Raw genomic sequence first — 12,589 nt, 5'->3', positions numbered from 1 at the left:
ATTCATTCTATTGTATTCCAACTTCCACATATGAGGTTTCATTCTTCATGGCTTTGATGTTGTCTCTTCTTTCCCATTGAAAAGATGTTTTTTGGTAATTTGATACTTATGATTTTTGTGGAGAAAGTGTCTATGCTCATTGAACACCTATTTTCCTAAACCTTTTGAATGGAAAGATTTCATCTTTGGACCACAAATTAGACATGAAAATTTTCCCTTTATCTGAATACCTACAAGATCGTGTATAATTGGATGACATGTGAACTATAAGATTCATATTTACAATTATCACATGCAACGCAAACATACAATGAAAAATATGTGTTAACAGTTTTACATACCACAAAAATGTGTTAGTCCAGGGGCATCATGTATTGTCCATACAAGCATTGCATGGAATTGAATTTTCCTTTCACCAATTGGTCTAGACATGTCGTACATAGTGTACCCATTCCATAACTCCAACAACTCATCAATCAAGGGCTCAATATATACATTCAAATCCTTCACTTGGTACTTACCTACTTGAATGAACATAAAGAAAACATAATTATTACAACCATTTCGATACTATGTTTATAAATTGATTTAGATTACTATTAAATGGAAAAACACCTATTACAATCATTACCAATATTATGTGCTCCCTCTTTATAGACATCCAAGGAGGAATGTTATTGTTAATAACAAAAACAGGTCAAATCGAGTAAACATATCTCATCTCTCCAAATGGATCGACATTGTTTGCTACCAATTCAAATTACAAAGTTCTTCTTTAAATACTAGCCTCCTATCTTCTATGTCCCTAAATGTAGAACCATCCAAAAAAATTCACATAATGTCATCTTGACTTCTATTGCGTGCATGGTAATCCATAAATTGTGCCAAGCTAGTACACCTAAGTAATTATTGCAGAGATGGAATAATGGAAATGTATTGAAGATCCTTGTGAGGCACCTTTTTCATTATTTGATCTAATTGATATCTATTAATGTGACAATCAGGGCATTATGTTGCAAATTCATTTTGTTTATGATAAATAATATGATAATTGGGACATGCATGTGGGTGAATGCACCAAGTTAAGGTGCCAAAAAGATGACACTTTTTTTCTTCAAAATTTCCAATAGCACGCACACATTATGGCCTGAGCATAGGCTTGTTGAGCCCAGGCCATAGCGTGTGTGTGCTATGGAAAAATGGAATTCTCAATAGTGTGTGTGCACTAAAGTGCGTACACACTATGGATAAATGGAATTATCAATAGTACTTGCACACTATAGTGTGTGCGCACTATTGGAAATCATACCATTCTCTCCCTCCCCTTTCTCTCTCCATTTCTCCCACCCTCTCTCCCTACCCCATCTTGTCTCTCTATCTATCTATCTCTTTACATCCTATCCCACATACTCTTTGAACCCCCATTTCTCTCTCTCTCTCTCTCTCTCTCTCTCTCTCTCTCTCTCTCTATATATATATATATATATATATATATCTCCATTCCTCTCTCTACCCCATCCTCTCTCTCTCTCTCTCTATCTCTCTCCCTCTCTCTCCCTCTCTCTCACCCTTCCTTTCTCACCCCCTAATCTATGTCCCTCTCTCCCTTTCTATACATCATATCCCCTATACTCTTTGAACCCTATCCTCTACTCCCTATCAATATCTCCCTTCTCTCTCTCTCCTATCTGTTACTCTCTCTCTCTCTCTCCCTCTCCCTCCCTCTATTCTTTCCCTCCTCTCTCTCTCCCCCTCTCCCTCTCTCTCCCTCCCCTTCCCTCCCTCCCTCCCTCCCTCCCTCCCTCTCCCTCTCCCTCTCTCTCTCTCTCTCTCTATGTCCCTCTGTCTCTTTCTATGCATCCTATCCCATGTACTCTTTGAACCCCCATCCTCTACTCGCTATCAATCTTCCCCCCTCTCTCTCTCTCCCTCACTGTCCTGCCTCTCTATCTCTCTATACCAATCCCAATCCCACCCTCTCACATCCCCTTTTGTGTGTCCCTCTCTCTCTTTCTATGCATTGTATCCCATGTACCCTTTGATTCTCTCTCTCTCTCTCTCTCTCTCTCTCTCTCTCTCTCTCTCTCTCTCTCCCCACCTCTCCCTCTCTCTCTACCTCCCTCCCTCCCTCCCTCCCTCCCTCCCTCCTTCTCTCCTACTCCCTCCCTCCCTTTCCCCCTCTCTCTATCTCCCCCTCCCTCTCCCTCTCTCCCCTTCCCTCTCTCATCTCTTTATCTCCCTATTCCAATCCAAATCCCACCCTCTCACATCACCTACTGTGTGTCCCTCTCTCTCTTTCTATGCATTATATCCCATGTACCCTTTGATCCCTCATCCTCTACTCCCTATCAATCCCCCTTGCTCTCTCTCTCACTCCCATCCCCTAATCTATGTCCCTCTCTCTTTTATGCATCCTATTCCATGTTCTCTTTGTACCCCCATCCTCTATCGCCTATCAATCTCACCATCTCTCTCTCTCTCTCTCTCTCTCTCTCTCTCTCTCCCCTACTCTCTCTATGTCTATTTATCTTTCTCTCTATACTCTCTCTCTATCTCTATTTATCTCTCTTTCTCTCTCTCTACATCCTATTCTATGATCTTTCCCCATTCCCTTATCTCTTTTTATTCTTCTATGTCACTCTACATCATATCCCCTACTCTCTCCCCATCTTTTACTCTCTCTCTCTCTCTCACTCTTTACCCTCACTCCTTCTCTACCTCTCTCCTTATCCATCCTCTCTATTAAAATTAAAGGCTTAAATAGTGCATACACACTATAGCATGTGCATGCTATAGTGTGTATGCACTATTTAAGCCTTCAATTTAATTAAGGTTTAAATAGAACACACACACTATAGCCTATACACGCTATTTAAGCCTTGAATTTAAAAATTCTTTAAATAGTGCACATGCACTATAGTGTGTACACACTATTGCATGCACACACTATCTAAAGCATTGGATACCACCAAGCCTAAGGCTTGGATTCTCCTTGGGGATCCAACCCAAAGGTTTGGAGGCTCTAAAACTGGTCTAAGATGTGTTTTGCAGCAAGCATACAAAAAGTGCTTTGTTTTTCTTCTGTGCTCTCCTTCAAATTTCCTTGTGGTTGAGAATTGATAAAATCAAGTTAAATGGTATTATAGATCTCATTGTTAGCTATATAACCATATAATTTATTCCAAGCCTTTGAATTATAATTTCTTTTGAATGTATGTCCATTTTCTCTCAAAAACCAACATGTACTAATTGGGGTGTATATTTTAGCTCGTTCATTGAATTTTGCAAAAAAATAGTTTTTTAGAAACTAGACTCCATTATACACACTTGGAAAAAAATAAGTTTTTATTTTGGATTTTCTAAAATAATTTATAGGGGGAGCACATAGATATTTCACACTTTTGGGATGTTTCCACTTACAAAATTCATTAAAATGAAATACACATTATAGAATTACCCAAAAATTTTGGGATAAACTACACAATATTAGGTAACTTTTGCCTAGAGGGATTACAAAATTTCAAAATAAAAGTTTAAATTTTAGGGGGGCCACACTTTGCACTATGTTATTTTTTTTCTAAAAAATAGTACCTCTTTCGGTGGTCCCTTTTTCGAGGGCCTAAAACTAAACCATTTTGGAAAAAAATAGTGGTTTGGAAACTAGATTCAAAGGATTACTACTTTTCTTTTTGTCATATCTTAAAATTTTGAGCATAACTATCTTCAAATGCTTGTTGAAGTTTAGAAATATCTAATTTTAGAAAAAAAGTGGCCACTTATACCCTCCTTTTGGCACCACAACTTGGTACACTTACCCATGTATCATTTGATACTCCATTCCAATATCTTTTAATAATGAACGATAATTCTTGGTAAAAGTGATGTAGAATGTTTGATGGTGGTAAAAAACACTCACCTATCAACCTATGGAAAATTATTGTAATAAATATAAAGAACATTAATGGTACACTAACATAGAAGATGAAAAAAATGACACTATACCTTAGCATACGTGACATTGCTACATTGGATATACCATTCATAACCTTAAATTTTACTAGCAATAATACAATGGAGAGAAGCATTTTTTGGGAGTCTTGTTACAAGGGCTCTTATGCCTTTTCAATTATAGGTATATCAAGATTATCTTCATCATCATTATTAGATGCACAACTATCATCACCTTCATTAGCTGTGCTAGTAAAATCTTCTTCAATCTTGTTCTTTGGCACATTATCAGTTGTACCAACCAATATCTTCAATTGTGTTCTCTACCTCAGGATCATCTTCTTCCATTGGAGTATTACCTTCTACTTTGATATTCACACCTCCATGTGATTAGAATTATCTGATTCTTTAAACCCTTGCACTTTTTACAAGAACAATAACATTTTTCATCAATGTTTCTTTTGAATTGAGACCACAATCTAGCAATTGTTGCCTTGTTTTATTCTAGGTTTATATTATTAGGCATGGACTTTCTTCACAAGGAAATATTCGAGCTATATAATTATATCAAATATAAGCATACAATAATTAGTAGTATCTTGTACATATAATTGATAATAATAAAATAATTAAATATTACTATCTCTTTAGTAATGATGGCATCTAAAAAAATTGTAGTTCATTAAATCTTTATCTTTAAAGGGAGAAGTAATGAAATAAAAAGAATTTGAATTTTGATCCTTAACCAAAATATCATCATAAATCAAGAACATATTAGGAGAAGAGTTAAGATCATAATTCATCAAGGGGATGACAACATGTTGCATGAGTTGTGGGATTGTTACAAAGAGAGTATTTCTTAGGCGATAAAGAATAATATAAGCATGGGGGATGGTCATGTGTCCATGCTTTATTGAAGAAGTGTTCATGATAGATTTCATAAGTTAAAAGATCGAAGAGAATGTAAAAATAGTATACTACAGTCTCAAAAATAATAAGAGGTTGATAATGAAGAATGCTTAGAAACATCACCTAATTATGTCTCTAGAAACTGCTTAAGAATTGATTAAAAAATAAGTCCAAGAAGTAATACTCTAACCTCAAGAAAACCAAATATATTTGAAAAAACAATTATTAGGGAAATGCTAGAGAGCTCAGGTGTTTGGAGGATGAAATGTCAATTAAACCCCTCTATTCCTAAGGTAAAAGTTTTAAACTTTGAAATCCTTGATGATCAAAGAAAAACTCAAGAACTCACAAATAGAGATAGCAAAGCTTGTAAGAATATTTTTATTCACTTGATAGAAAAGTTTGCAATTTTAAAAAGGTGAATAAATCATCTTCACACTTAATAATCGGCAACTAGTCCATCAAAGAATATTATTTTTTAATTATTAAAACTAATAGTGATGATAAAGTGAAGCTACAAATTGGTACATATTGTGCTCTTTCTAAAACTTCAATTAAAGAAATAAAATCTGAAGAAATCTTGTGCCAAGATGATCATACGACTAAAGTACCACATTTATATGAATCATCATCAATTTGGACAACACTCTTCTCTGCCAAGAGAAAATTATAAACTAGTTTTTGTCTTCTATCAAGTAAGAGAAACCCTCTATGTATAACCCAACTACTAATTTAATCCAAGCTAAAAATGGGATTCTAGTTGGAGATTCTCTATTTTAGTGCTTTGAATTTATTATTGCTAAAAGTGAAGTTAAAAATTATGAAAATCTAAATATAAAATTAAGTAGAATGTTTGGTGTATTTAATTTGATGCTATTTTGGGTGATCATTTGGATGTGAAGATAGAATAGAATAGCTGATATTTTTAAAAGTGCTCCACTGAGGATATCAATGATTGCTAGTAAGAAGTGTATGATACCAATAAGTTTTATATATATATATATATATATATATATATATATATATATACATATATATATATATATATATATATATATATATATATATATATACATATATATATATATATACATATATATATATATATATATATAACTAAGACAAACTAAAACATATTTTTGTACCCTTACAGTTACAAGCCTAATGTCATAGATTTATACACAATCTTTAAATGATAATTATTATACCAATATATTCATGCTATTGGAGGTTAATGCTTAGTCAGCTATTGTCATCACCCAATCTAAATTTCATTGTTATGTATTAGCAATTTGAGTTACTACTCTAACTATAATCCCATGTGATTTTGTTTCCCCTATTCTTGGATTTAACATGTGTTGGTTTAGCTATTGTCCACAATAGGATTGGTTTAATTATGGGTTTCATGCATTTTTTTCTCCATACCCCTTTACTGGTTACTTTACCTTCTTATAAGTTCATACTTCCATTGTTTAGTACATACATCATTCTAAATTTGATTAGTTCAAGAAAATTAAGGCATACACATAGGTGTAATTTACAATATAGGCAACAATTAATTCCAAAAAAAGAACATGTATGATGTCTAATAGTTATCGTATGCTGTAAATTATCATACATTATTAAGTCAAGAACTTCTTAATAACAATCTCCATGATTTTTAAGGCCATAGGGGCACTAATCCAAGGAATAAGTGAGAATTCAATTTTTACAGTAGGTTTGACATAGTCTAGCCAAAATCTATGAAATTTTTGCATGCCAATAAATTTGACTAAAAAAAATACACAATTGAATCATCATAGCAATATCACAACGATTTAATGTATTTCAATATGTCTAACTACAACTTATTTTAACTAACAAAGACTTAAACTAAGACCCTCCATTTACTCCTAAAGTGTTATAACTAACCTCCCTTTAATTAGTCCATTCTCAATCCAAATGTAATTCCTAACATAAATTTCAAGAAAATATTGAAAGACAATCAACCATTAAAACATGCTTTAGAAATTAGCCCCTAGAAAGTTTTATGAAAATCCTATTGAATTCCATCCTAATCCTCGAGTTTGAAGTGTTCTTAAGCATGGTATCTTGCTTGGGAGAGTCCATAATCTCTAACATTTCTTATATCAGATAAGCTCTAAATTTTCCAAAGAAGATAAGGTGGAGGAAGATTGAAACATTCCATGGGTGAAGGAAAAAAAATACATCTATGGAAACTGTACAGATGATTTTTAGAGTTAAATGGAACATTAACATTAACTAGGTAAAGGTAGAATGGAATATTAACAAGTTCCCCCCTTTGTAAATGTAGCAACAACTTGAAATGTTGGGCATTCAAATATGCATACCTTCCATCACATGCTATATAGAAAATAAAAAATTGAACCACGTGCTTCCAATGTTTGGGTAGTGAATCTAATTTGGTCCCTTGGCCTTTGATGATAGTGATAGCCTCATTTTGTTCATAAAAATTCTTGCAAAGAGGTTGGAGAGCCATTATTTTTTTTGAGATTTATGGAACATAGTTTTCACTAGTAAGGAGCAATCGAAAGACTTTGGCTATGGTGTCCACAGTGATAGAAATTGCTAATCCTCATACAATGGTTTGACACTTGGATAGAGACATATTTTCTATGATTCATTGGGTAATTCGCACATCAAAACCCCTCATTCATTTAAAATATGTGTCTCTATGATGTTGTTTGATTACTTTATAAACCTCTTCATACTTAGGGTTCCTTAGTTCTTCCATTGTTGTGGAATCAAAAGAAACATGTTATTCACTCAAATATGTTAGTGGAGATTTGTAGGCCATTGTGCATCAGGGTATTTTCTAATTCTTTCCCTCCAAATTTTTGACAAAATGACACCAACAAATAGCTCATATGCAACTATTTGTCAATTCCAACCGAAACATCTCAAGACAATGAAATGGTGCTAGTAAAGTATCAACTTATCTTGGGTTGTTCAAAAAAGACTTACCTTCAACGATGTTGTAAAACTCTTCCTAAAGCCTACCTCCTGTGTACCTGCACTTTGCCACATGAACAAATGAAGTTTCATTTTTTTAATTTACTTTTATATCCCTAACAATGTTGAAATTTTGACACTAAACTTAACTATCATTGAAATTTTGACATTATCAAGATCATTTGACAAGCCAAATTGGCTTGCCATCAAAAATTTAGGTTGAAAATGACCCCCAAATGTACTAGTGTTGGTCTTTTATTATAAGTATCATGTTTCTAAAATATAGATGTTAACTTTTTAACTTTATAATACGTATAAATTATTTTTCTCTATTTTAATTAGGTGAATCAATTGAAGTCTTACATATGGATTTTTATGTTAATTTTATAAAATATGTTTTAACACCCACTCCATTCTTATCACCAAAGTTATCAGAATAACATATTTTACGCAAGTAATCCCACAATATTTATAAGTTTAAAAAATTTATAAATTATAAAATTTATTTACAAATGAAAAATAAGAATCGAAAATGACCCCCAAATGTACTAGTGTTGGTCTTTTATTATAAGCATCATGTTTCTAAAATATAGATGTTAACTTTTTAACTTTATAATACGTATAAATTATTTTTCTCTATTTTAATTAGGCAAATCAATTGAATTTGTATGTTAATTTTATAAAATATATTTTAACACCCACTCCATTCTTATCCCCAAAATTATCTGAATGATATATTTTACCCCTCATTATCAGCAAACAATCCCACAATATTTATAAGTTAAAAAAAATAAAATTATAAATTATAAAATTTAGTTACAAATTAAAAATAAAAAGGTTATAATATAAATATTTTATAAAAGTGTTAATTTAATATACATTATTATTTTTCATAATTTACTATTATGTTGTAGGCTCTTGCCTATATGTATATCATATTTAATTAACATATCATTTATATTTATATTTATACTTATGTTGAGCAATTAATGTAGTATAATATTGATAATTGTCTTCTAATATCAAATTTTATTAAATAGCTCTTTTGATTTTCATTATTTAAATTTTTATATTAAATTATAAAATTTCAAAAATAAAATATTATAAAACTAAACTAATCTGACCTAAAAAAATGTTCATTAAATATAATTATAAACATATTTTAAAAATTAATATATTTAATACATTAAATAAATATTAAATTAAATTAAAACTAAAGATAAGTACTAAGCCACGAAATGACAACAAATTGAAGAATCACCTTGTGGGCATCACCTAGATCCAATGAGTGCTAAGTGTTCCATTTATTTTCATGAGAGATAGATTCATGATGAATCACTACTCATAAACACAAGTCAATGAGTTTGACTCAAAATCACCGTTAAATCCTAATAGCAATATCACAAATAGAATGCATAAGAAGATATGTTACTTTCTATATCCGTTCCAAGGTATCAAGAGTTCAACCAACCTTTATAGAATTAATGCCCTGATTCGAGAGAAACAATTGCATGCCATTTTTTCCACCGATCTTGCTATTATTATTATTAATTCATTTCAGGCTTCATTTCATGTTTTTAATTGACGAGAATTTTGAAACCCAAGAGAAAGCGAAGGTAATGAAATTTGTGAAGAGTTGAAGCAAAAAGTTCTGTTGAAGATCATCTTGATATATAATCAGACTGTAGCTGAACTAGAGGTAAATTTCCTTCCTTCGTTTCTTTGGATCTTTTTTGGTTCATTTAATTTTGAAGTAGTGTTTTTGTTTATCTTTTGTTTGAAAATTAACGACAGAGCGAGAGATAGGGTTTCATGTTGGATTTGGGGTTTGGGTTTTGGATTTTGGACTATAATTTCAAATTAATGATTATAAAAACTATGTTATATTATAATAGAATTAATGGTAATGGTTTGCAAAGTTTAGGTGGATTCCTTTTTGAAGAAAATTCTTTATAATGTAGGCATGTGAGGTGACGAAGATTTTTGAATTTGACGTCGTTAGATTTAATTTTGTTTAGACCAAGTGAGACTGTGGATTCAATATCTACGATCGTAATCATATCGTGTGGATTCAAAATCAAGTAGTAGAAAAAATGAATTTATGTTTTGCCTGCTTATCAACCAATATGTTTCCAGTGCCCAAATTAACTTAGGATGATTAGAACAGAATTTGTATTGGAAGTCCAATCTGAAATACATTTTTTTGATTTGTATTTCATTTTTTTTAGAAAGTATGGTGCAGACTAACTTATGAAGATCAGTCTTGCGTTGCTGATTTGATTCGTTCTTTTGTTGTTCATAATTTGTTGTTGGAATGGGTTTTTTTTTTCACACTTTTTTTTTGGATTCTTGATAACGTGATTTGATAATATGATTAAAGAGAGGTGTTTATGAGGGTTAGAAATATATCAATGCTTTCAAGGGTAATTTGTTTTGGGGCCATTGCAGCATTCTAATGGCATTATACTAGAATTGGATTAATGCATTATATGTGTTTTCAGAGTAATGACATGCAAGTGTTCTGAGAGGAATGGTATATAGAATATTGTATAATTATTTTTAGAGTTTTATCAAATTATCTCGTGTTTAGTTGGTTGTCACTATTTCTGAATATATTGTTACAAATAATTTGGTCTGTGTGTTTCTAACATTCAATAAGACTAAAATTAAGGCTATGATATTTGAAGGGGACTAGTTTTCTTAACCATTGAAGCATTCTAATGGTATCCACAGGAGGTTGTGATTACTGCACTATCATTTGAGATAGAATGATTTAGATACGATTGTGTATACATTGTTGGATTGTTTTAGCAGGTTTTTGTTACTCTTAAATTTATTGATACAGATGAATTAGGCTATGTTTGTAACATCCAAAATAATTGGATCAACTTTCTTTTACAAATTTAAATTCATCATCATTTTTATGATTTTTGGCAGGCAATCCAAGGTCCAAGAAAAGATGACTCCTATAAAGAAGAGGAGAATGAACATTGAATCAGACCATGTGATTTGCTCATGCAATGATGGTGCATCAACCTCATCCTCTGCCTCTCCTTTCTCACTTAAACATTTGAACTCTCCACAATATCACCAACCACCTATTGTTACTATTTCTACTCCAAGAAGAGGTATCTGCTTGAAGGATACAACTCCAAGAGGCATAAAGAGAAAATGTGGTTGCATAGAAGAAACCACTCAAATAATTAGGGATCATAAAATTGAATCTGATTATTACATGGGTCCAATTTTGGGCAGAGGTAAATACAGAGTTGTAAAGCTATGCAAGAATAGAGTCACACAAGAAGAGATGGCATGCAAGATTGTGCCCAAAGATTCTTCGCAAAATGTATAGAAAGAAGTGGAGATTATGCAACACCTCTCTAGTCATCCCAACATTGTAACACTTCATTCTGTGTACAAAGATGCAAATTCTTTGCATCTTGTAATGGAGATTTTCTCTAGGGGAGGCCTTGCTGATTCTGTGAAAAAGAGATGTTATTCAGAGAGGGAAGCAACACAATTGATTAGAAAACTACTTGATGTAATTCAACACTGTCATGAAATGGGAGTTGTTCACAAGGACATCAAGCCCCAAAATATTCATTTATCCAGTGATGGACAGATGAAGTTATGTGATTTTGGCATGTCGATGCATGTGGCAAATGCTATGCCATTCACACTTTCAAATTAGTAGAGTTCTTTTCTTTTTGATTAGTAAAAGAATATTGTCAATATTTATATCAATAGAGTTCTATTCATTTTATGAAGTCCAAACTCTTTAAATTAATTCTAAATATCAAGATTGTTATAAATTAAAACTCTTGTTTGTATTGAGTGTAGGTAAAAATTTATCAAGTTTGGCTGGCAGTCCTGCATATGTAGCCCCTAAAGTTTTGGAAGGGAAATATACAGAAAAGGTGGATGTATGGGCTACTGGTGTCATCCTCCATGGGCTCTTGATTGGTACCTTACCATTTTGTGGGGATTCTATAGATACCATTGTTGAGGCAGTGAAAAATGTGCAATTAGATTTCTACTCTGATAAGTGGAAATCTATTTCTGAGCCTGCCATGGATTTTCTTTCTAGGATGCTTTCAAGGGATGTTGAGAAGAGGATTTCATCAGAGGAAGCTTTGAGTATGTATATTTTCTAGCTTCACATTTTTGGTATAAATTTATAGAGTCATTCTGAGGTTTTTCTTATGCACTTTTCTCTTTCTTTTATAGTCCATCCTTGGATCTTGTATCATACAAAATATGATATGGAGCTCTTTAAGGAGTAAAATTTGATGTTTCCATACAAGGAAGAGAGAAAGCAAGAGACAGAAGAGAAGTGTATATGCAAGAATTTACGCTCCGCACTTGTTGATGTAGTTGATCATGCTCTTTTATCTCTTTCAGAGAAAGACTGTAGAAAACAAGAAACAAATATGGATCTTGTGGATGTTCTATGTGCTACAATTTCACAAATCAAAATATCCAAACATAAAAAGAACAGATTCAACATGGATGCCTATCCTTGCCTTGGACAGAGTTCTATTAATTCAAGATTGCCTCTTTGTACAACATGTTGAATGTTGAATTGTATTGATTAGACTTAGCATATTCCATAGCCGGTATTTGAGTCCTTTTATGTTTTTGTGGAATAAATTTGGTCTCACCAGAAGCTTATACTGCACCCTAAGGTGGTGCTTTTTTGATATTGTATATGTATCTACAACATTCAAATTGTAAATGGAAGAATTGTATATATATTTTT

At 32.3% G+C, this 12,589-nt stretch overlaps 1 pseudogene; it reads left to right on the top strand.

Annotated features, from left to right (window-relative positions):
- The first annotated feature begins 11,275 nt into the window (after positions 1–11,275).
- LOC149543906 (serine/threonine-protein kinase PEPKR2 pseudogene) lies at positions 11,276–11,984 on the top strand (annotated as a pseudogene).
- Positions 11,985–12,589: the final 605 nt, after the last annotated feature.

The sequence above is a fragment of the Cupressus sempervirens genome, chromosome 8 (assembly GCF_028749045.1).
Source record: "Cupressus sempervirens isolate cs-2001-9-10 chromosome 8, ASM2874904v1, whole genome shotgun sequence".
In the NCBI taxonomy this organism is placed as follows: Eukaryota; Viridiplantae; Streptophyta; class Pinopsida; order Cupressales; family Cupressaceae; genus Cupressus; species Cupressus sempervirens.
The sequence above is the reverse complement of the archived record's forward strand: the minus strand, read 5'-3'. Positions and strand labels throughout refer to the sequence as shown.